This window comes from Pantherophis guttatus, chromosome 5 (assembly GCF_059756535.1).
Source record: "Pantherophis guttatus breed Tessera chromosome 5, ASM5975653v1, whole genome shotgun sequence".
NCBI lineage: Eukaryota > Metazoa > Chordata > Lepidosauria > Squamata > Colubridae > Pantherophis > Pantherophis guttatus.
In genome coordinates this window covers 64355938-64382320 of record NC_142067.1, presented here as the reverse complement: position 1 = coordinate 64382320, position 26383 = coordinate 64355938, and the positions used below count along the sequence as shown (strand labels likewise).

Genomic DNA, 26383 nt, shown 5'->3' with positions numbered 1-26383 from the left:
GAATGAGAATTCTGGGTTGATTTGTTTGACGATCCACCCAGACTATTGCCTGGTTCACACACAATGCTAAGCAAACTACATGATGCCTAAAATTGTGAATGAACCAGGCCACAGTTACTGAACTTGCTGAAGTTACTGCTGAGGAATGGAGTGCTGAAATGAAAAGTGGAATTTCATCCTGAATAGAATTGTAGATAAGGACTAAATCATTATTTTGCTTCTGTCCTGTCTATCAAATGTAATAGGCTACAGAGTAACATGCATTGAAGGGTTAATGCATTGGTGAAATCCAATTTTTTTTACTACTGGTTCTGTGGGCATGGCTTGGGGGCCGTGTGTGGCTTGGGGGCGTGGCTTGGCATGGCAGGGGAAGGATACTGCAAAATCCCCACTCCCTCTCCACTCCTGGGGGAGGGATATTGCAAAATCTCCATTCCCACCCACCTCTGGGGCCAGCCATTGGTGGTATTTGCCGGTTCTCCGAACTACTCAAAATTTCCGCTACCGGTTCTCCAAACTGCTCAAAATTTCCGCTCCGGTTCTCCAGAACCTGTCAGAACCTGCTGGATCTCACCCCTGAGTTAATGTACAGCTTAATAATAAATTGTGACAAACACAATAATTGGATTTAGGAGATTTAGCTTGTTGCCAAATATGTATATAAGGCTTTGGTGCAACTTTGTGTTGTGAGCCACTTGTGCCCATACCTGGATTGTGAAGCCCTAAATCATCTCTTGGTTGGATTACTGCAACATAGTCTGTGTGAGCCTACACTTGAAGACTATTTGGAAGCTACAGCTGGTGCAGAATATAGCAGTGAGCATAGCATGAGGGGAACTCTTATTGCTGGAGGTGGTTAACGGGGTAATGAGACCGTCTGCTATCTGTCTCTTAGGGTTTTTTTGTATAGTTTAAAATGTTAATCTGCATAGTTTCAATATTTTAATTACCTTTGCATTTATCTTTTTAGAGTCTCTTTATAGGAGGCATATAATGAATGAATGAATGAATGAATGAATGTATGTGTAGGGTTTCTTAAATTAATATGATTACAGCATTGGCTTGTAATAAATTGGGACCAGAATTCCTTTTTTTTTAAAAAGTTTTTTTTATTTTATAGACAAACAAACATACACTACATAATCATTCAGTGTATCATCTGAGTACATCTTTTGTGTCTTCTTTTTACTCCTCCAATCCTTATCATATCTTGATATTATCATTTCATTTATTGTAACATTTCTCGTAGGATTTATGTGTGTTTTTCCTCTAGCCGGGTTTTCCTACGTAACCAAGGTTTTTCTGCAGCCCTAGCTCAGTAGAATCACATCCACTCGATTCTGGGCTTTTTTTCTTTCTGGCAGCCAGCAAGTTCTGGTGCCAGGTGAGAGACTTATATAGATCTATTTCTGGCTTGTTAGCCATCATCAGTAAGCCACACCCACATCTCATGTATCCTCCCTGCCAACCCTAACCCTAACCCTAACCCTAACCCTCCCGCCTACCAGCCATTTGGAAACCCGCCCTTATTGACAAATGAGTCCCTAACACAAAGAATGACACCAGAGCCACACTCACGACAGCCACACAGGATGTAACCACCACACATCCACGCAGAAAGCAGACTCAAACCCACACTGATGATGAGCCATGACCACGGACCAGAAGCCAGACCACAGCTGCATCATTAGCCACTTTAAACCCCTCCAATCCATACATGAAGCAGACTGACACCCACCACGAAGAGGTGGCACGGCCACGAACACGAAGCCAAACAACAGCAACACAGCTCACCAGCTCAAATCCCCCTGCTACTCAGACTAACCCGAGCACAACCAAGCCCCCAACCAAACAGAACACACACCCATCCAATCAGAACACAGCCAAGCTCCCACCCAATCAGTTCACACCCCCACTGGCAGTTAAAAGGAAGAAACAGCTACGATCACACACATTGCTCCTAGAAGCACGAAGCCAAAAACACCAGCCTAAAGATGACGAATGAGACTTCGTCGAAACGTTGCCAAGACACCTCTAATTTTACGCGGGAGAAAACCCAAATAACCAAAGACCTACACACACACACACATGCACACGCACACACGCGCACACACACATACATATTCTCTAACCAATGGTAAAATTGCCCCCATATCTTAAAGTATTCTGATTCCTCTCTTTCTTTAATTGTCAAAGTCAATCTATTCATTTCTGCACAATCCAATATTTTCTTAATTACTTCTCCTTCTGTAGGGATTTTCTCTGCTTTCCATCTTTGCGCAAATACTATCCTCACTGCAGTTATAACATGTATAATCAAATATATATTTTCTTTACTAAATTTCTCTGGTAAGATACACAATAGGAACAGTACAGGTTTTAAATCTATATGTTGTTGTATCATTTCTTCTAACCATGTTTTAATTTTAATCCAATAATTTCTAGCTTCTGGACACGTCCACCACATATGGTAATACGATCCTGGTGTCTGATGGCATTTCCAACATTTAGCTGATTTATCTTTAAACATTTTTGCCAATTTTTCGGGTGGCATGTGCCATCTGTAAAACATTTTATATTGATTCTCCTTATATGCTGTGGACATCGTTAATTTATAATTCCTTTCCCATAGCTGCTGCTATTTATCTAACTCAACTGAGTATCCAAAAATTTTTGCCCAGGCTATAATTGTTTCTTTTACCTGTTCTTCTTCTAATTCAGTACTAAGTAAATGGTTATATATTTTTTAAATTATTTGTTCCTGTGAGTATGTTATCCAATTCTGTCATTTCTAAATAGAAACCATATAATTTACCATCTTTTTCATACCTTGTTTGAATTTGCATATAGGTATACCAGTCCATCTCAATCCCTTGTTCTTCTATTTCTTATTTCCCTTTCAATTCCCCGTTATCCAGTGGTGGGATTCTACCGGTTTGTACCGGTTCAGTACAACCGGTTGTTAAGTAGTTAAGCAATTTGGAGAACCAGTTGTTAGAAGAAATCTCGCATCTCGCTCGCATCTCGCCTCAGTCTTTGCAAACCCCCTGATCAGGCTGGTATACACTACTGGCGACGAAGGTGGGATGTGCGATCTGAGGTAACAGACAAAGGGAGCTGAGTCACTAAGAGCTGTCACTGGCGAGCATTCCATCAGACACGACGAGAAGTTGCCCGGCAACAGTCACACAGGGCGAGTGAGTCCCCTTACAATTGGTGGGAATGGCTTCCTCACAGAACTTTCCTCCATTCAACCCAACTACTGAATCGTGGGAAGCTTATGTGGCTAGATTTGAATGTTTCCTCATTGCCAACGACTACATAAATCTGTCAAGTGATCATAAGCAAGCATATTTTCTGAGTTTCTGTGGTATGGAGATGTTTGAGACCGCCATGATGCTAATGGCCCCTCAATTGATCCATTCGGGGATGTGGGAGGAATTCATGAATAAACTAAGGAAGCACTATGCCCCGGCACCCTCGATAATAGCTTGCTGCCAACATTTCTACCACCATGATCAGGCCCCGAGAGAGTCTATCAATATGTGGCAGCTCTGAGGAGAGTGGTGCAATACTGCGAGTTCATTAATCTAGACGACTATCTCTTTGACAGACTGGTGAGCGGCGTGAGAGATGAACACCTCAAACGGAGGTTAATCGCTAACCATGAACTAATGTTCCAAATGGCATTAGATGAGGCATGTGCTGCAGAACTAGCCATGCTGTCATTAGCTGAGCTACCTTGGGGATATAGCCCACCCAAACTGAAGGGGTCAGCCATAAACTTCAATGAGACTGAATTTTCCGATTCGGACGAGGATTCAGACATCAATCGTCTTAACGAGACGAAGAAGACAACCTGGCCGATGTACACAAAGCCCACTAAAACTGACTGACTGAGTTGTGGAGGGAATCACCCGAGAGCCTCCTGCAAATTCAAGGATGCTGTTTGCCGCTGTTGCGGCCGCAGGGGTCACATCGCTAGAGTGTGCTGGTTGGTGCATCCTCAGAGTATGCCTCAGTTTCAGCACAATACGGAAAAAAGACCACCCAGGCCACAGAATTATTGTTTTCCCAGTTTCCGAGGGTCATCTGATGTTCACATGGTGGGCCAACCACATAAACAACAGATCAAACAAAAGATTCGCCTCACAATCCACAACGAGGGAAAACCGTGCCTCATGGAAGTGGATACCGGCTAAGCCACATCCATTGTCTCCTGGAGCACAATTAAGTGGCTCATCCCTAAGCTGTCAAAGAGACAATTAGACCCCTGTGATCTCCTCCTAAGGGATTATCAGGGTACCCAAATTCCCATCATTGGCAGTGGAAGTTTCAGAGTAAACGTTAAAAGGTTCTCAGGTTGCCTGTCATTAGTGATTGTTGACAGACCCTTGCCAAGCCTCTTAGGGCTTAATTGGTTCGAAGCCCTAGGATTGACCAACCAAGGAGTTAATGCAATCAGATCGTCGGAATTGGAGATACTGGTTAAGGAATTCCCCTCTGTTTTTGATGAGAAGTTGGGCAAATACAACGGAACTCCAATATCTTTCAGCCTGGATCCACAAATACATCCACAAAAATTGAAGCCGCACCAAGTGCCATTTGTGCTAAAGCCTAAGGTTGATGCTGAACTTGACAGACTCATCTCTCAAGGCATTCTAATTTGCAATATGCCAAACATAACTCTTTCTGTAATGCGAACAAACCAGGCAGATGGTTGGTGTATTTGCTTAGGAAAAAACAAAAGTTACGTACTATAGAGAAAATAGAATATAAGGGTAAAGAGGTGTATCAGCAAAATATGACTAAAAAAGCATTTTCAGAATTCTATAGGAAGTTGTATACTAGTGATAAGATTCAAGGTACAGATATAGACAAATATTTACAGAGGGAGAATATTTCTATAGTTTCAGAAGAGCAAAGGGAAGGTTTGAATCAATTGATAACTGTTAAAGAAATTGTTCTAGCAATTAAGCAACTGAAGGTGGGAAAAGCCCCTGGGACGGATGGACTGACAGCGGTTTATTATAAAAATTTGCAGGCAGAAATGGTGGAACCACTTAAAGAATTATTTAATAAAATACAAACTGGAGGACAAGTGCCTCCTTCCTGGAGAACAGCATTTATTTCCCTGATCCCAAAGGAGGATCAAGATCATACTCAGCCAAAAAACTATAGGCCTATATCACTGTTAAATACAGATTATAAGATTTTTACTAAAATATTGGCAAATAGGTTGATGCCAGTTATGCAACAAATGATTTACAATGACCAAACCGGTTTTATTAATAGGCGATATATGAAGAGTAATGTAAGACAAATAGTTAATATATTGGAGTATTTGGGAAAAAACACCCAGGTCCCTGCGGTGCTAATATTCTTAGATGCGGAGAAAGCGTTTGATCGATTGAACTGGAATTTTTTATTGAAAATAATATAGGTTTAATGGGTATAATTAATCAATATGGACAAGTATCTGGATTTAAAATAAATGCAGGGAAAACAAAGATAATAATTAAAAATATGGTACAAGTCAAAAAGAAGAAATAGAAAGAATAACAGGATTTGAATCAGTAAAGAAGGTTAAGTATTTAGGGATTTATATTACGACATCAAATGCGAAACTATATAAGTATAACTATGAATTGTTGTGGCAAAAAATACAGAAAGAGATGGAAAATTGGAAAAAATTGCAGTTATCATTGCTGGGAAGGATAGCTGCAGTGAAAATGAATATTTTGCCAAAGTTCTTATTTTTTTTCCAAATGATACCAATACTGAAAAAAGATGGAAATTTGAATGAATGGCAGAAGGGTATTAATAATTTTGTGTGGGCAGGAAAGAGACCAAGAATAAAATGAAAAATAATGCAAGATATATGTGAAAGAGGAGGTCTCAAAATGCCTAATTTAAGATTGTATTACGAGGCAGCCGTGCTCTCAGTAATTAATGATTGGATTAATTCAACAGAAGAGGGAATATTGAATATTGAAGGGTATGATTTGTTATATGGATGGCATGCATATTTACTATATGATAAAAAGGTGGATAAGAATTTTGAAAGTCATATATTAAGAAATGCATTATTACAAGTATGGAAAAAGTATCAATACAAATTAAATAATAAATTACCTATATGGACAATACCTAGACATATGATAGAGAATATAAGTGTGGAACAGAAACAAGATGTGATTACTAATAAAGAGCTTCTTATCTTGGAAAGAGGCACATTGCAATTAAAGTCTTTAGAGGTATTAAAGGAAGAAAGGAAAATTCAAACTTGGTTTCAGTATGGACAGTTGTATACTAGATGGAAAGAAGATCAGAAAATTGGTATTTTGCAAAATGAAGAAAATTTAATAAAACAAATCAGGGATCAAAGTCCAATGCATAATAAAAGGCTGTATAATGCATTGATAGAAATAGATTCAGAAACAAAGTTAGTAAAGGATTGTATGATAAAATGGGCACAAAACTTTGGGGAATCAATAACCATGGATGTATGGGAGAAAATATGGGTTAGGAATGTAAAATTTACTCAAGCCCAAAACCTGAGAGAAAATTTTTATAAAAGGTTTTATAGATGGCATCTAGATCCCAAAAAGTTAGCTTGTATGTACCCAAGTTTACAATCTACGTGTTGGAGATGTAAATGTGATGATGCAACGTATTTTCATATATGGTGGACATGTAAGAAAATTAAGGCATTTTGGATTAAGATATGGTGGATTATACAAAATATTCTTAAAAGGAAGATAAAATGTACTCCACAGTTGTTTTTATTGGGTATAACTGTGGACTGTACAGCTATAGAGACTAATCTGATTTTGAACTTAACTGCAGCCAGACTTTTGGTGGCGCAATATTGGAAGAAGGAAGAACTACCTACTATTGAAGAATGGACATTAAAAGTAGCTAATTTGGCGGAGATGGCTAAAATCTCTACATATTTGAAGGATCGTTCGAATGAAAGATATGTACTGGAATGGAGAAGATGGATTGACTATATACAAAATAAATATGGGACTAAAAAGTTGCATATAGTTTATGAATGAAATATTTAGATGATTTTTCTTTTTACTTTGATATTTTGGTACCTATGGGGGAGTTAAAGAGTAAGGGGGAGTTAAGAGTCTATAGTTAGTTTGTTTATGTTAGATTATGTTTGTTAAATGCAATACCCTGTATTTTGCTCTGGGAAGTCGGGGGGGTGGGGGAGGGAGAAGGGAATGGGTGGGGGGAGGAGGGGGGAAAATTTGTTTGTAAAACATTTTAAAACTTTTCAATAAAAAAAAAAGGCATTCTTGAGCCAGTCACCCATGCCTGCTGGGAAACGCCGATCGTGACAGTTATCAAGGTGGATGGGTCTATCCGCATTTGCGTGGACTACCGGGCAAATGGAACAAGGACTACCGAGCCTGATGGAACGGCTGCTCCACAGAATCCCCAGGGTCATGCCTTATTTTGATGATGTGCTGGCATCAGGCAATTCCAGTCTTCAAGCAATTCCAACACTCTGGTCTCAAAGTAAAGAAAACGAAATGCCACATTGCGGTGCCCCAAGTGGAATTCTTGGGATTCCTGATTGATGGTAGAGGAATACATCCTATGGTGGCGAAGGCGAAGGCGATCCTAGATGCACCCCCACCTCACAGTAAGTCTGAACTCCAGTCATTCCTGGGACTCTTGAACTTCTATGCAATTTTTCTCTCTCACAAGGCTTCTGTGGCCGAGCCCCTGCACTGCCTACTGGACCGAGGGGTGCCCTGGGTGTGGAGTGCCAAAGTGGCTGCTGCTTTTTGCGGCTGTCAAATGTCTCCTGGTCTCCAACTCAATTCTCACACAGTATTGTGAGAATTTGCCGCTAGTATTAACATGTGATGCGTCCCCGTATGGGGTGGGTGCTGTCCTCAGCCACAGGTTTCCAAATGTGTTAGAAGCTCCTGTGGTGGTTTTTTCCAGAACCTTGGCGCAAGCCAAGAGGAACTACTCCCAATTGGACAAAGAGGCATTGGCACTAGTGGCCGGTGTTAGAAGGTTCCATGACTACCTCTATGGCCGACCTTTTGTCCTCATCACCAACCATAAACCTCTGCTAGGACTATTGGCTGGCGACTGACAAACCCCACCAATCCTGTCTCCCAGGATGACCTGTTGGTCAGTTGTCCTATCCGCCTATAGCTACACCCTGATCCACCTTCCGGGGAAGAATCTGGCCCACGTGGATGCGCTCAGCTGTTGCCCTCTGGACATCTTATTGTGTGACCCTGCACCAGCGTCGGCTGTTTTTCTGATTGACAGCTCACCGTTTCCTGTGATGGCTGCTGACATTGCTCGATCTTTGGTGCGAGACCAGCAATCTCCAGAGTCTTGGACTGGGTGATGAGGGGTTGGCCCCAGGGACCCTTTAGGCCTGAGCTGCAGCCTTACACCGTGAAGAAACTGGAGCTGTCGGCTCAAGGGGGGCATCTACTGTGGGGGCACTGGGTGGTGGTTCCACTCCCTCTCAGGAACTCCATCCTGGCCACATTGCATACGGGCCACCCAGGCATAGTAAGGATGAAGGTCCTGGATAGGAATTATCTGTGGTGGCCTAACCGAGATAGGGACATCACAGAATGGGTATCCACCTGCCAGAAGTGCCAGGAGTCTAGACCTATGCCGCCTAAAGCACGAGCCCGGGAATGGGAGGAACCGAGGGCTTCTTGGTCCCGCATACATATCGATTTTGCGGGGCTATTCCGTGGGCAGGTATTCCTAGTGATAGCGGATGCCTACTCAAAGTGAGTAAAGATCGTATTAATGCACTCTACCACTTCTGAAATGGTAATCAAAACCCTCCGGAAAGTATTTGCTATGCATGGATTGCCTGACCTGTTACTGTCAGACAATGGGTCCTAATTAACAGCTACCATGTTTGAAGTATTCCTAGCCAGGTTGGGAATTAGACATTGCCTAATTTCCCATTCCATCCGGACAGTAACGGATTTGCGGAACAGGCTGTCAGGCCGCCAAAGAGGCATTCTGAAAAATGGGCCGAAGGTGGGCGTGGCCTGCATCAGGCAATACGGTGTGGATTCTGGAGCTCCAGGAAAGCACCAATATCCTAGCCAATTTTGGGGATCACTAGGAATCATAGCTGTCTTGTGGAGACAGCAAAGAAAGAAGACGCTGGCTGGCATGGATAGGGAATGAGCAAGTTCCCTGAAGTGCCAGCATTAGTCTTCGACCTGTCGGCGAAGGAAGGCAGCCATTAAGGAGCTGTCACAAGCCAGAATGGCCACAATCAGAAAGAGGGAATGTCGGAGTGGTAATTGAATGGAGTATTGTTGCTGGGTGAGTAATTAGCCAACTCACAGGAAAAGAAAAGAACTTTTAACAGCTTGAAAGAAATCCCAGCGGAAATTGGTGGCTAATTAGCACTGGGGAATTTAAGCAGAGAGAGAGAAAAAAAGAACTTTAAAATCAAACCTAAAGCCCTAAAAGGACTCTTCCACCTGGATTTATAATTGGATTTGGAAAAAATAAGAATAAGACAAGGAAAAAGGAGACAGAAAAACGTTTTAAACTGCAGAAGAATTTAATTTAAAGATTGAATGCTTTTGTGTATTGCAAGATGGCTATTTTGTTATGGAAATTGTGAATTGGAGAAACAGTGCTGGAGGGGGAATTTAAGCGAAGAGAGAGAAAAAAGGAACTTTAAAATCAAACCTAAAGCCCTAAAAGGAATCTTCCACCTGGATTTATAATTGGATTTGGAAAAAATAAGACTAAGACAAGGAAAAAGGAGACAGAAAATTTTTTTTTTAAACAATAAAGGATTTAATTTGGAAAAGAGAAAATAAGCATTTGTTCTTGTGGATTATAAAATGGAGATTTTGGACTTCCGGTTGGCACTGCGGGGATCCAGACAGGGAAATAGCGGGCTCTTCGGAGCCCCACGAAAACCCCACCTGCCAAGCCCCCGCCAGCAGGTCTTCAGACCTCCCCTGTCCTGTAGGGACAGGGGGCATGGAAAGGGACCCCTCGGTCGGCCGAAAGGAATGGGCAGGTTCCTCGGGGCCGGAGGCTTGCCCTCTGCGCTGGTGGCGGCAAAGCGGCAGCCATGGTGGCTGCCCTGAAACCGCAGCAACCAGGACACAAGAATGCGCAGGAGGAGAGGAGGAGAAGCGGAGAACAGAGCCGGGAGTTTGTTTGCCGGTTGAGTGACCATCAGCCCAGGCGGGAACTGCCCATGGACTCTGGATTAAGATGAGCCTTAACAGCGGCTGTGAACTATTGGGGCATAAAGGCAAAAGACCTGTTGGAGAACAATGTGAAATAATAATTTTTTAAGAAATGGCTGCATTACAGTGTTGGATATGTTTTTGTTTTTGTTTTTGTATGGAAAAATGAGATTGGACTATGTTAGAGAGGGAAGAAGGAGAAGAGGAAATAACTATGCTTTTAAAAATAAAGAAAAAAAAAGACAAACGGAGGCAGAGAAAATGGCTGCTAATTGGCAAGTGAAAGTGACTGACTGCTTGTTACTGATTTACAGACTGCCTACTTGTTACATAAAGGGAGAAACTTTGTTACTTGTTTCTTTAAACTTGACTAATTTGGGGGGGGGAGAGAAAGACTCAGATTAAGAGAGCCTGATTCTGGATAGACAAATTTGTTTATTGGAGGATTTATTGAAGATCAGAAGGAAGAAATTAAATGGAACAATGGAAACTGAACTAACAGACATGGCAATAAGAGAAGGGTGTGGCAGCACAAGAAGGAAATGATGATACCATATATGGAATAGCCCAGAACTATTTTTTTTTTTTTTAAAAGTTGGAACTTTGATGGTATTAAAATGGAGAAGAAATATATTTGGACAGATTGGAGAAAGGAATATTGGAACATACTATGTAACAAGACAACAAATTATTATATTTTGATTTAAATAGATATAATAGTTTTTGGGTAAATGAACAGAGTTAGGAGACATTTCTTTTTTTTTCTTATTATACCATCTCTGTTTCCCTTTTCTGTCTTTTTATTTGTTTTGGTTTTTCCTCTTTAAACTTTTTTTTAACCCACTTGATTTTCTTTTCTTTCTTTTTTCCTTTGTTTTGATATATTTCTATCCTCTTCCCTTTTCTTTTTTTTTACTATTATTATTGCTGTATTATGATTATTGTCACTATTTTAAGGTAATTACATTATTATTGTCACTATTTCCTGTTTTCTATAATTATTACTTTTATATAAACATATAAATAACTTGATTAAGAAATGTTTGAAGGAAGAAGCATGAGTTTTGGATGTTCTAATGCCTTTTTGAATTTTAAATCTTTAACAAGTAATATTTATAGATTTAATAATCTGGAAGAAAATGTTTTTTCCTTTAAGGTGTTGGATGTTAAAAGAATTATTCATAGATTTAATAAGCATAGAAAAATGAATTTAAAATGGTTTAAAATGATGTTTGTATTGAAATATGAAATAAGCAAGTAACGGGAGAAAATTTTGCAGAAAATAAGAGATAAGATGTTTGTTGAAATGTATTTTTCTCTCTCTCTCTCTCTTTTTTTAATTAGCAAAAGGTATGGAGGAGAATAGATTGAAAATACCATTGAATAAGAGACCTTGGAGTGGCGGAAAATATAAAGCAAGATTCTGGTGATCAGTGAAAGAAAAGCTGAGACCCAGTCTTACAAATAGGGTAGGAGTGGAGGAAAGTATCATACTGGAGAACAGTTAATGCAAACTGGGAACCAGTTAAAAATAAAAATAGAAGTTAGGAGTGGAGGAAATATGCGCTGGAAAGCAGTTAAAGCAAAGCTGTGAACTGGCCAAAATACAGTTAGGAGTGGAGGAAAGCATACGCTGGCTAACAGTTAAACTGTAAGCAAAACTGTAAACTAGCAAAAAATAAAAAGGTAGGCATGGAGGAGACTATACCTGGGGATCAATTGAAATAAAGTTGTGAACCAGTTAAAAATAGGGGTAGGAGTGGAGGAAAGCATTGCTGGAAGGCAACCATCTGAGTTGTGAACCAGTTTTACATTACATTTAGGAGGAGTAAAGGAGAAGGTTGGTATGCAGTTAAAATTATACTGTGAACCAGCTAAAATAATTAAGGTAAGGAGTGGAGGAAGTATTGCTGGAAAGCAGCTGATTAAGATGTGAACCAGCTCAAAAATAAACCTAGAAGGAAGTGGAAGCGACATTATTGGAGAATAGTAATTGAACTGTGAACCAGTTAAATAAATAGAGAAAGGAATATTGGAAATTATAACTGGGAAATAGATATTTAAACCATGAATCAGTTAAACAGCTGGTCTAATAGAATTTGAGGATAAATTTGAAGTATTAAGGTCAAATATTTTGGAAGTAATAAAATATAGAAAGAAACGTTGATTTATTTCAAAATGATTTTAAGAGAGGAGGAAAATAATTTTTGTCAAGAATTGGATATCTGTTATCATTTAAGAGAGATAAAATATAGTTTTGAGGCAATGGGTTTTAGGATTGAGGAATATACTGTATATGAAATATTAATTGTTAAAATGATAAAGATTTAGAACAGTGTTTATTGTTTAGAATTTTGGGTGTTATAGCAGAATGAAAAATGTTTAGAATAAGAATTTTGTCTTTTTTTTATTATTATTCTTTTTTTTTCTTCTTAAAGATTTTAAAATTTGGAACAAAATTGATTGAGGGAATGTGAATAATTGTACTTATTTTAAGCCGGACCAAACCCCTGCTCTAAAAAGATGTATTTTATGTTTTATGCTAAAAAAAATAAAAAAAAATTTGGGGAAAAAAATAAAATGGAGATTTTGTTGTCAGAAGACTAGTGAATTGGAGAAAGACATTTGTTGGTGGAAAGAGCGTGAGAGAGAGGCGTTGGAGTGCATATTTGTGCAGCTGAAGCAAAGTTAGAGACAAAGACTAGACTGTGTTGGCTCAAGTAAATATTTGAAGTGGACATTTTTTTTAAAGAGACATTATATGGACTTTGAAACCTGAAGTATAAGAACAAGCTAAAAAATCCTAGCCTTTTAAAATTGAAAATATGGAGAAGTGGGAGGATGAATATGGGACACTAAGGGAGATATTTCAAAAAATAAGGGAAGCATTTAAGGGAAATAAGAAAGAGGATTGGTTAGATGGCAAAAAAAGAAAGAAAGAAAAGATGAATGAGAAGCAAGAGAAACAAGGAGATAATATTGAAAAGGAAATAATTGAAAAAAGATAAAGATGATTACACTGGGTTCAACAGTGATAGAATAAAAATGGATAAGGGAAAATACATCTCAAATATGAAGAGAAGAGAAATAAATGGGGAAAGATTGAGAATGAAAAGCAATAGAGTTAAAATTAAAAGAAAAAAGCTGAAGGGGAGAGATAAGATAAGGAAAAAGAAGAAGGTAAAGAAATGGGAGAAAGGGAGGGAAACATCAAGAAAGAGAACTGTGGAGAGACCAAAAGAAAATGGTTAAGAGTCAGTGAAAATGTTAATTTGTCAATAAAGAGAAGGATTGTAGAAATTGTATGTGAAAATGCTGTTAAATGAAAAATAGAACAATGTAACGTGAAAGAAAGAATGATATTGGAAGAAGCACTAAAAGGAAACAATAAATTATAATATAAGAATTAATTGAAATTAAGATGGAAAATGGAAATTAAATGTAAAATTGAATGAAATTGAAATGCAAAAAATTATTTAAATAATATACTTGTAAGAAGTAAAGTAGAAAAAATATATTGTTAAAAGTTAAAAGTCTGAGGGATGGAAGATTGTTTGAGTAAAGATTTAAAAGAAAAAATGGAATAAGATGAAATATACTGCTGATAATTAAAAAGATGAGGGGAAATTTCGAGAAATATACTTGATAAATGAAAGAAAGATCAGGGTTGCCTGGACTCCATAGTGGAAAATATAAAATTGAAAATGAATACAGCAACAGAGAGAGATGAAGGAAGGAGAAGAGAGATGGAAGAGATAAGGAAGGAGAGAGAGGGAAGGAAGAGAAGGGAGGAAGGAAGGGAAGGGAAATTAGAGTAGAAGTGAGGGTAAGAGAGGGAGGAAGAGAGGAGGAGAAGGAGAAAGGATGGGGAAGTAGGTTATAGTCTCTCATAATAATTTTGAATTATTTTTTTCTTTTCTTCATTTCTATAACATATACTTCCTTCTTCATCTTGTAATTGATTAATTAATTGCTTCTCTTTTTCTTTTTGTATGCCAACCTGTCTACCTGGCTTATTTGCATTTTCAAAAAAATTCTGTTTGGCTGACCTTAATTTACATGCCAAAAATTCTTGTTCAATTAAATTTAATTCACGTTTTTTTCAATTCCATTTGTTTTTTAATTTTATCATTTTGTGGATTTTTTTGTAATTCCTTCTTTAATCTCTTATATTCCTCTTCCAATTTCTTTTGTGTTTGTCTTTTCTTTTTATTCTTTTTTCCCAAATATGTTATTGCCAGGCCTCTAATGTATGTTTTCATTGTATCCCATACTTTCTGAAATGATGTATCTTCCTTTTTGTTTATTTTGAAGAAAAACTTCAATTCTTTTTCCATAAATTGTTGAAATTCTTTTTCATTTAGAATTGTTTGATTCAAAGTCCATCTATACCTTTTTTCTTGTCCTTTCCATGTTATTATAATTGGATTGTGGTCTGCCCAAAGATTTGAGTCAATATTTATTCTCCAGCGCGCTGCTTGGAGAATCCAAAGCAAGGGTTATTCAACAGTCTAGCAGTCAGCACTGAGTGTTTGTGTCTTTAAATTTCTTCAGGCACGCCCCCTTTGCTTGTCTGAGCCTCAGTTTTTATTCACTCAGTCAGCCATAGAGACTTACTTTCTCATTCTGGTGAATAGACTCTTGTTTACTTTGCTTTGGATTCTCTTTCTTCGGGACTATATCTCTGCATTGGAATAAGGATTTTCCCTACTATCTTTCCTCACCACTACCTGGAGGGTGAGTCGTTCTGGGGCTCCAGGCCGACTGCCCTTATCGAGCTGTTGCCTTCACAGCTCTGCCCTGTCTAGGACATCTATTCGTTTGGCCCCTCTGATAGCTACTGGGGCACAGTGGAGTCGGATTCCTCCCTCAAGTGTGGCTACAGAGTCCCTGCCCTGCTCTCAGTGGCACACTCCCTCATCTTAAGCCTCCTGCCGCTTCCAGAGTCCCTGCCCTGCTCTCAGCGGCACATTCTTTGATCTGGAACCTTGGACGCTTTTCAGAGTCCCTGTTCTGCTCTCAGTGGCACACACTTTACCTGCTGAGGTTTCTGAGGCACTGGGACCACTTTTGAATGCTTGCGCGCCTGTCTGCTGCCTGGAGTCACCGTATCAGCGCAAGTGAGGTGATTTTGCCTTTTGTGCCATTTTCGCCACTGCTGGGCCGCCATTATCAGCAGGAGTGCGTTTTGAGCAACGGCCAGTTCTCTGCCTGGCAACAACTCGGTGCCTGCGCAGTTCACTCTCGGCGCCTGCGCAGTCCTCTCCCGATGCCTGTCTGCCCAACAACAATCTGGCGATGGCGCGGTAGAGCTTCCGACATCTCCCTGCATAGCACAGACGCTGCTCTTGCGCACTAGTGACTCTGACAGAAATTGGACTATTTTACTCACTGTTGCTGCTCGAATTGACCGGCCCTGTCCAGCACTCCCTACAGGAGCCGGGTGGGCGGGCGATGAGCAAGCTGGTGACACCTGATTGTCAATCATCATCTTCTCTGCAATCCCGCCCCATTATCTGGCAGCATCCTCCCGCCTAGGGGCTTGAATAAGTGACAACGCTCGTAGGCCTCGCCTCAGCATCCTCATAGGGTCACCCTAAAGTCGGGCTGACTGGGTCGCTAACCCGAGCGCCACCCCATCCCACCATAAAAAAAAACAAAAAAAACCCACAGCCTACCTTTATCATCTTCCTATCTGCTGCTCAGCATGGCCGACTGCGACCTATCTTCAGATCTGGACCATAGCCATGGATCTCTGGAGGCTCTGGGGTCTCCAGGACCTGCAAAGAAAAAAAACCAAGAAGTGGCCTAAGCATACTCCGGCCACCTCGAAACCATCGTCAGCATGCTACAGTGACCGTTCATCAGCTGCGACCATGAGATAGGTAAAACCTTGGTCTGAACCATTGTCAGAATATAGTAGGCCTGAATTCTTAGCTCAAGAAATAATGTTCCTCATTGTCAGTTAGAAAAATTGCTGTATTAGCTAGAATGTATTTTTATCTTACTGACCCAGACAGATGCATCCTGTTATTCTTATATATGCTGTCTCAGATGTCACATGAAGATAACATATGATACTCCCTTTTTGTACCATCTCATCCCCAATGTCTGGAAGGAACGGTTTAGTTCCCTATCTTACCATATATGTCATGTATAACACCCCTGAATACGCCTACGTCTTCAATAGTATAAATATCTGCTTATGTAAACTCTTGGGGGTTCAGACATTTTTGCTTGCTTTGCTGTTTATTTGCTCCGCAAATAAACTTTCCTACAATGAAGAGCTTGACCTAGTCCTGTCTTTCGTACAACAGGAAGGACGCCGGCAGACGCCATAAGGCGTTAGAGCGCCAATTTAATTTGGCACAGTAGAAGGCACGTAAGTTGGCTTCACACACAGACACCTCGGTGGTTCACCCTGTCGCGTCCTCCACCTCCAGCTCCCAGGGGCACGCTCCTGTGGCTGTTTCTTCTCCAATGGCAGCAGTGGTGTCTACCCCCGCCGACCACTTGCGCTGCCTGTCGGGTCCTGTGGCTTTGTCTCACCCCCGACCACAGGCTATACGTCCCCCTCCGGAGGCAATCTATACCCCCACAGCAGCGGGGCTCCGAGCTCTGGACCGTCATAACCTATGTTATCTTGTGACATTGAGACACTCATTTCTCAGACTATTTCTAAGACCGTAGCGGCCAGTGGTCACCAACCGGTGCAGTACATGGAGATACCAGTGGCTCCTCCTCCTCCTCCTCCTCCTCCTCCTCCTCCTCCTCCTCCTCCTCCTCCTCCTCCACCACCACCACCACCACCACCACCACCACCACCACCACCACCACCCACTCAGCCTCAGGTCTATCATTATGACAGCCTGGCTGACCATGCTTCCTCTCTGCAGGAATATGGGCACACTGATGACTCCACATTAGAGGATGAGGACGTCCACAGAGACATGAAATTTTCTGATGATGAGGATCTACTACCAGATATACCGGCCTTTACGGGTCTCTTTAGGCCGTCTCTTTTTAAGTCGTTACTACACAAGGCGAAAACAACCACTCATTTGGCCGCATCTGAGGGCCTTTCCGATCCGCAAACCGCATCCCAACCACACGATGCTCTGTTTAATCTTCCCAAAACCGAACAAAGATGCATTCCGTGCCCACAACTTTTTATGGAAGTAGTTCAACATTCCTGGACCCTGCTGAGTTCCTTACCGGCACCCACCGGACTCGACAAGAAACTATACTGTTCGGCTCCCTGCCTCCAGGACTTATTACCTTACCGGCTGTTGACACTCCTGTGGCTAACTTAACATCGTCCTCATCGCTCCTGTCTAATGACATTGCTGACGGTCTCCAGACGGAAGATCGGAAGGCGGAGCTCACATTCCGCAAGACCCATAACGCTGCGGCTTGGGCAGTCAGAGCAGCAACCTCAGTGTCCTTTTTTAATAGGGCGACTCTCATTTGGCTGCGCCAACTCCAGAAGCAATTACCACTGGAGGACACGAGAGTCCACCAAGACATCAACAAGCTGGTAGTGGCGATGGAGTATTCTGCTGACGCTTCCCTTAATGCTGACAAATTCGCATCTTGTGCTTTAGTCTTGACGGTAACATCTAGACGTCTTCTTTGGTTGAGACACTGGAGGGCGGATATGAAGTTGAAGTGGAGGCTTGCCTCGGCTCTGTACAAAGGGGCTTGCCTTTTCGGGAAGGCTTTGGACCCAATTTTGATCGAGGACAAAGATAAGTATAAGATCATGCCTTCGTCATACCGGTGGACCGATCGCAAACTCTCCTTGTATAGCCATAGGCAGCCCTTTCGGGCTGACCCCGGCCCCAGCGGGCCCTTCGCTACCAGACAGTTCACTCAGGAATTCGACCGTTCCTCTGATAGGTCCTCCTTCAGAGATCGCAACAGACGCCCAGCCCCAGTCAAGTGCCCATTCAGAGGTACGGGGATCCGTGCCTTCCTGAGAGGCAAGTGACTCTCTCCATCAATTTCCCATTGGCAGACGCCTCCGACCTTTACGGCCCAATGGGAATCGCTAATGATGGATGCCTGGGTTCTACAGACGGTATGGCTGGGTTTAACCTTGGAGCTCCGATCCTGCCCCCACACCAGATTCATCCATTGCCCTGTATTGTCCAACCCAACCAAATGTCATTTGATGGAAGTGGAGATACAACATCTTCTCGAGATTTGCGCCATAGAGCTGGTTCCCACAAAACACCGTGGGACCGGTTTTTATCCAATCTTTTTCCTAGTTCCAAAACATTCTGGTGGCTGCAGAGGAATTCTGGACCTCCAGGAATTGAACAAATTTGTACTTTATAATCAGTTCAAAATGCAATCACTCAAGTCCATCTTGGGATGCATTCGAGAAGGGGATTGGATGACTTCCATAGACCTCAAGGAGGCCTATCTTCACATCCCAATTCAAACATCACAACGTCGTTTCCTCCGCCTCTCGTACAACCATCGTCATTTCCAATACAGGGCCATGCCCTTTGGACTTTTGTCCACCCCCAGGACATTTACAAAAATCCTGGCGGCTGTGGCGGCACATCTTCGACAGCTTCCTATCAGGGTCCTTTGTTATTTGGACGATGTCCTCATTCTATCGTCCTTGCAAGATCATGCTATGCGAGATCTGGATGTTGTATTCCAATGCCTGAGGCAACATGGCTTCTCATTGAACCTGCCGAAAAGCCACTTACGCCCCGCTACCCGGATTCTTCATCTGGGAACAATTATAGAGTCCGTCAAGGGGCAAGTGTTTCTGTCTCCAGAATGTTGCCTCAGCATAACGTCCTTGATCTCTCAAATCCTCTCGCTGCAGTCCATTCCTCTCTTGCTCCTGTCTTGCCTGCTCGGGAAGATGATCTCATGCATCTCCATAGTTCCATGGGCACAGTTTCATGGCCGACAGCTCCAATGGTTCATGCTTCCGTACCAACGTTCCTGTCGCAGCAACTCCAACGCTCAGGTCTCACTACTGGCAGACGTTCGCCGATCCCTTCGCTGGTGGACCTCGTCGGCCCTGATGAAGGGCTGCATCTTCCAGGAGCCACATTGTCTCACGGTGACGACTGATGCCAGTCTGTTGGGATGGGGTGCCCACATGCATTCCCAAGTCGCTCAAGGCTGTTGGTCGCCAGCGGATCGCCAGAACGACATCAACTGGCTGGAGCTCCGTGTGGTTCATCTTGCCCTGTGCCAATTTCAATCGTCGGTGGCGGGTCACCATGTGATGGTCCTGACGGACAATGTGACTACAAAGGCACATGTGAACCGTGAAGGGGGCACACGCTCAAGACCATTGATGGAGGTGGCAACTCGATGGCTGACCTGGGCGGAGACTCACCTTCTCTCCCTCCGGGCGCAGCACATCTCTGGGATGACGAATGTAACCGCAGATTGGTTGAGCAGGATGCAGCTCGACCACTCGGAGTGGCGTCTTCATCCGAACATCTTCCGTGAGCTATCCCAACGCTTTGGCCTGCTGGTCCTTCACCTTTTCACACGACGGGACAACACACAGTTTCCTCGATTTTTTGCACGATATCCTTGCCCCCATGCGGAGGGGATCAACGTCTTCTCCATTCCCTGGCTTCTGGGGTTGCTATACACGTTTCCCCTGATACCACTTATTCCGAGACTCATCCGCAAGACCTTGGCAGAGAAGGCAAACGTCCTACTGATTGCCCCTCACTAGCCACGCCAAGCCTGCTACGCGGACCTTCTGAATCTGTCTGTCGCCACTCCATGGCGAATTCCGGGGGACAGGATCTCTCTCAGCCAGGGGGTCATACTGCACCCAGAGCCTCAATGGCTGCAGTTGACCACCTGGCACTTGAGAGGATCCTCCTGAGATGGGACAACATCTCAGGAAAGGCAATTTCTACGGTTCAAGCATCTGGGCATCCATCTACGTGCTGCATCTATAATGCCACCTGGTCCTCATTCTGTACATGGTGCTCTCGAGCCCATGTGGACCCTACCTCTGCATCCGTCTCTGAGGTGCTAGACTTTCTTCAAGATGGACTGGACAAGGGTCTTGCACCAAACACACTCAGTCGACAGGTGGTAGCCTTGACAACGGTCCTGTCGGCTAAGAACAATCTTCCACTCTCACATGACGCAAAGATTTGGTGGTTTCTGAGGGGAGCAGCGAACCTGAGCCCTCCAGTTGTCCACTGATACCCAACCTGGGACCTGCCTCTGTCCTTCAGGTCCTTACGCAGCCCCCCCTTGAGCCATTGGGAGCCATCAGCTTACGCCAACTAACCTTGAAGACAGCTTTTTTGGTAGCAATTACCTTGGCCTGATGCATGTCAGAGCTGGCCGCCCTGTCTGTTCGGGAAGACCTCTGCATTTTCTACCCCAACCGTGTGGTCCTCCGACTGGACCTGTCCTTCCTGCCCAAGGTTAATACCCTCTACCATTGTGAGCAGGAATTGGTTCTCCTGGACTTCTGCCCGGATCCGAGACACCCGCAGGAGGCCCATTGGCATGTGTTAGACATCCGTAGAGCCTTATGCAGATATATCCGGAGGACTCAACGTTTCCGTAAATCGGAAGCGCTGTTCGTTTCATTTCTACCCGCGACAGTGGGTCGGAAGTGTCCTCGTCCACCATCGGGAGATGGCTGAAGGCCTGCATCTCTAAGGCGTACATGCTTCAGAATAAACTGGTCCCCAGTAGGATCTTGCCTCACTCTCCATGGAGCGCGTCCACCACGGCAGCTTGGGCGACTCAAGCCACTGTCTCTGACATTTGCAAGGCAGCCACATGGACTTCGTTGACTACATTCATCCGTCCCTATAAAGTTGACTTGTTTGCCTTGGTGGATGCCTCGTTCGGAAGGCAAATTCTGCAATCGGTGTGTTCTGTTTCAGTCACGTGTGAGCAGCCTTCCACCCTTCCTGTCTAGAACTTGCTTGGGTATATCCCTCGCTTTGGATTCTCCAAGCAGCGCGCTGGAGAACGGACGTTGCTTACCTGAACGTCCCTTCTAGGTGCGCTGCTGGAGAATCCAACCCACCCGGTCAGGCTGCTGGCCACCCTTGGGGTTCCACACGTCTCCTTGAACTGTTTCTTCATGAACAAAAACTGAGGCTCAAATGAGCAAAGGGGGCATGCCTGAAGAAATTTAAAGACACATATACTCAGTGCTGACTGCTAGACTGTTGAATAACCCTCGCTTTGGATTCTCCAGCAGCGTGCCTAGAAGGGACCTTCAGATAAGCAATGTCCGTTTCTTGTATATTGTCTATTAGATCTGTTGACATCCATATCATGTCTATCCTGGACCATGACAAGTGTCTATTTGAATAAAAGGTATATTGTTTTTCTTTCAAATGTCTATTTCTACATACATCTTGTATACTTAATTCCTCTATTATTGTGAAAGAAGTCTTTGGAAGTGTTTTTCTGGGTTTCTTATTTATTTTTGTCATTTTATAATCCAAATCAACATCAAGTACTGCATTAAAGTCATCCATTATGCATATATTTTCATATTCCAATTCTAATATTTTTCAGTGTAGCTTGACATAAAATTCTTCCTGTTGGTTATTTGGAGCATATAACGCTATTAAGAGTATTTGTTTAAAGTTCATTCTTGCTTCCATCATCAATATCCTCCCTTCTTCATCTTCAAATATTAGTTTTATTATTCTTTTATGTATAATGCTACTCCTCTTTTGCTTTGTTGTATCAATGAAGTAAATAAAACTCCTAATTTTGAATATTCTAATAATTTTGTGTGTTGTTTTCTGATGTGTACTTTTTGTAAACATATGTCCATCTTTAATTTATTTAATTCGTTTAAAATTCTATTTCTTTTTTTAAAAATTGTTTTTATTCAATGTTTACATCTTTTAAATCTTACACTTTTACAGCTTTCCAATACCTACATTTTTAGTAATATCCAATTTATCTTTCAGCCAACTATATATATACACATTTTGTTTGTTACATACTTATTCATATAGTTAATACATTTTATATACATACTACACATTAAATATAACATTTCATTATAATATCTTCTCTTTTGCTATACACTATCCATTAATTTTAGATTCCTTTTCCAGCCAATCATACCATCTGTTCCATGTTTCATAATAAATTGTTTCCTCTCTGTCCTTAAGTTCCATCATTAACTTATCTGCTTCTGCACGCTCCAACACCCTTTTTATAATCATTGTGTTTGTTGGAGCATGTTGTTTCCAGTTTTGGGCAAATGAGATTCTAGTGGCCTATTTCTTTTTAATGCCAAGTTCAGCCTATTTACATTTATTGATACTGCTTTTATTTCTTCTTCCATTTTTTACTTATTACTAACTTTCGATCTTATCGCTCTTGTCTCTCTTTGTTCTTTTGCATCTTTTGCTCTTGCTCCTTCTCTCATTGCTCTTTCTTTCTGTTCTTTTGTTCTTTGTTCTTTCTCTTTTATGCTTGCCTCTTAATATCTGGTCCCTCTTGCTTCTGCCATTTTCCCATCTCCTAGTGGACCCCAATATTGCTCATAAAATGCTGTTACTTTTTCAATGTTAAGAAATGGTTTTCATTGTTAAGAAATGGTATTCTTTCCTCAAATCTCTAACTCTTCTGGGTATTTGTCTCAACACCACTATCTCTTTCTCTTTATATTTCATTGCACTGTTTCTAGTTATTTGTAGTATCTCTGTTTTTATTACTTTCTTTGTGAATCTTACATGGACTTCTCTTGGTAACTTATTTCTCATTGCATATCTTGTGTACATTCTAAAAACCTCGTCTATCTCATTTAATATCTTCTCCTTAGGTTGTTCCAACACTTCTGCCAACATCTCTGCCATCACATCCGGCAATTTTTCTCCTGTCTCTTCCTCTATATTTTGAAAGCTTAGATAATAATCAGGTCGATCCATCTCCAGAGAAATAATTGTTCGCTCTTGGTTTTTGTCCACTGATGTCAATTTTTCCTCTAATTCTTCCACTTTCTTTTCTGTCAGGTCTGCTTTTTCCTCTACTTTTTGAATTCTTTCTTCATTTTTCCCAATCATCTCTTTCACTTCTTTTAAGTCTTCTTTCAAATCATCATGAAGCATCTATAAGATATTTTAAATCCATCGTTTCTGATGTTTTTAATGTTTCTGTTGTAGAGGGGCTTGCTGCTGAATGCAAATGTGCTATAAATTTCTTCATCCCTTAACGTTATATGTCCCAATTTATAATCCACTTGTAATTACTATTTGTAATCCAAATATCTAATTCACCCTACTGGATGAACTAGAAAAAAGAAAAAATATAAAGAAAAAAGTTAAAGAAAAATCCAATCCGTCCCCCAAGTAAAAAGGTATCCAAAAATACTATCCAGCAAAAGAGAGAGAGAGAGAGAAAAGGAAAAGAAGGAAAGGAAAAAAAGATATATATTTAAAAAATCCAGAAGATGAAAAAGATTTTTTTTAATCCATTCTCTTTCTTCAGGCTCTTCTTGCCTTAATCCAAATTTTAAACGAACCAGCAATATTTTTCTTCGCTCACTCAGAGAAAAAGAAAAAAAAAGGAAGAAAAAAAAAGGGACAAAAGGAAAAGTTTTTATCCAGACTTTGTTCCACCACCAAATAATAGACAAGGAAAAAAATAGAAGAATTTTTTTTCCCAAAACACCAATTCCAAAACAATGTACTTCAAAAGGCTCAAAAAGACAAACAGAAAAATAAGAAAAATAAAAGCTCAAGAAGTAAAAACAAATTCAGCACTCTAATCTCTTCATTCCTTTCCAGTATGTCTTTCTCTTTTCAACATCTGTTTTCTTATCAGTACAACCAGCGTTGTCAAGGTCAAATTTAAGTTTTATAATTAATTCAAAATCTTTTTAAAGCCTTTTCTTTTTGCCACTAGATGGCACTGAAATATAACAAAACTATACATTTCCAAGCTTCAATTCTTTAATCCATTTCTCTTTACTTTAAATTCCTTTATAATTCTTCCATTTTTCTCCAAATAATCAGTCAATTTTCTAACTCTTCTTAATTTCAAGTCCAGTCTTTTAGACCAATTCTCAATCAGTATTTCAATTCATTTAATTCATTCGGGGGGGAACCTCCCCCCCTTTGGGCTTTCACTTTCCTTGCCGATTCAATACCAGAAATGGAGAGCCGATACACACCCGCTCTCCCTCCTCGCTTTAGCCACTTTTCCACTCTATATTCATTCCAAGTGGGTATGAAAAGAAAAACTTTTATCTGTAAAGCCAAGTTCTCACCCAGATGATGCGCTTCCTCTCGATTTAACCACTCTGTTGCGACTACCCCAGCTTCTTAGTGGCTCCTATGGCCACTTTCTCAGATGTCCGGTTCAAGAAGCTACTTCTGATCAACCCGGGAATTTGCGGATTCCGTGAGTTACTCAGTTCATGCTTCTCATGTTCGCCGTCCCTACGAGATGGCTTAGGTCAATTAAGACCCCCGATCAGCTGAGATATCAGCAGTTTTTCCAGAGCCTTGAAAAAACCTGCTGTCATGCCACGACGCTGGCCACACCTCCCCCCTGCCTCCCCGTTCTGGACCAGAATTTCTGTTGCTAAGCAAGCCACTTGTTAAATGATTCATGCCTGACTTTATTACCTTTTTTGCCATCGTTATTAAGCAAATCACTGCAGTTGTTAATTGAATCATATGGCTGATGCCAAAACATCTGGAGCACAACTTGAACACCATCAGCATTAACAAAATCACCATCAGTCAATTGAAAAAGGCAGTTTTACTGCAACAGCTTACATCCACAATACCTTGAATTCATTGAACAACAGCTTATTCCAGGTCCTTGGGAAGGACTTGATAGATGGGTAAAAATGTCAAATCCAGTCTAAAAATCTGGCTGACTGTGCAACAACTGCAATAATAAAATTAGCTTTTTCTGATCTGTTGCCCTCTGGATATATTGAATTATAATACCCAGAATTTAAGATGCCAGTGGGAAAACAATATTAATTAATATGAGAAATACTAGAAGAAGAGATAGTGCTGTAACTTGGTATGACAAATCTGTTTCTTAAATCTTATACTTTCAGCAATTCTGATCACAATGTACAGTATATATTAGATCCTAGGAGGAAGTAGGACAATCTGTGAGTGATTGGTGGTTAGTTATTTATCCTTACACAGAGATAGTCATAAAATAATCTTAAGTGATTAGAAATGATAGTCAATAATTATTCTTAAAAGGCAGGCACTTCACATACTCATTTTAGTTTTTTATAATGCAAGACAGATTTTCCTTTTTCCTTTGGAAATTAATAGGGTTAGTGCTGCAGGTATTTCCTTGTACTTTGATAATTGGCTGCTGCTGATAAATATTGCATCATACATACTGGGTGTGTGTTTTGTGCAAATAGTTTTCTGATAGAAGAACAGCTGGTTTTTCAGGTTAATGGATAGAGTAATCGGTATCAGTACTCTGTAAAGTTGCTTACAAGGAACAGTTCAGCTATTATACCCTGGATATGGTAAGGCTTGATTAATCTGAATGCCATTTGCACAAATATTCTCATTTAAAAGCATACATTCATAGACTCCTGTAATTGTATATTTCTCTTTTTCAAGCTATCATGGAACATAAGAGTAAGAAGTGAGGTTTGATTAGGCCATTTGTTTAACATAGTAGCTGTTACTTTAACTTCCTGTTGGAGCAATGAATAAAACTGAGATGTTCCCACGTAATAAATTTCTGTAATTTCTGTTTGAAATATAGCATAAGAAACCATTTCACTCTGTAAAATCATCAAAGGTTTATTCTAGAATGATGTAATTGAACAATACTTTTTTCTTTGCTTCTTAAAGTACTTTTATAATCTCAACAAATCAGACTGAAGTATGTGTTATTATACTGGGATGCTAAGTTACTGTGCTGCTCTTGATCGTTAGGAACAAAATAAGGGAAATTTCAGTGTCAGTTGTTAGATATAATGATTTATTCAAAGCCTGTTGATCTACCATCCTTACTGCTTAAATTTGAGTATTCAGTCCCATTCTGTTTCTGAAAAATCAATGCTGTATTTGATGAAAGTACTGCTATTGGACTTTTCAAGAATAATTTACAGGTGGTCCTTGACTTATGACTGTTTGTTCAGTGACCGTTCAAAATTAAAAAGG

At 41.1% G+C, this 26383-nt stretch overlaps 1 protein-coding gene across 8 annotated transcripts in view; it reads left to right on the top strand.

Annotated features, from left to right (window-relative positions):
- The window catches only part of SYTL5 (synaptotagmin like 5), a 219226-nt gene that overhangs the window by 44156 nt on the left and 148687 nt on the right, over nucleotides 1-26383 (top strand). For 3 of the 8 annotated variants that reach the window (XM_087871279.1, XM_087871278.1, XM_087871276.1), the window contains exon 1: nucleotides 25636-25737. The exons of 4 other annotated variants lie outside the window; for them this stretch is intronic. The gene's annotated coding sequence lies outside the window, so the exon portion shown is untranslated. Of the gene's footprint in view, nucleotides 1-25616; nucleotides 25738-26383 lie in introns of those variants that run through there. One more of the 8 variants, XM_087871280.1, reaches the window with a different exon arrangement.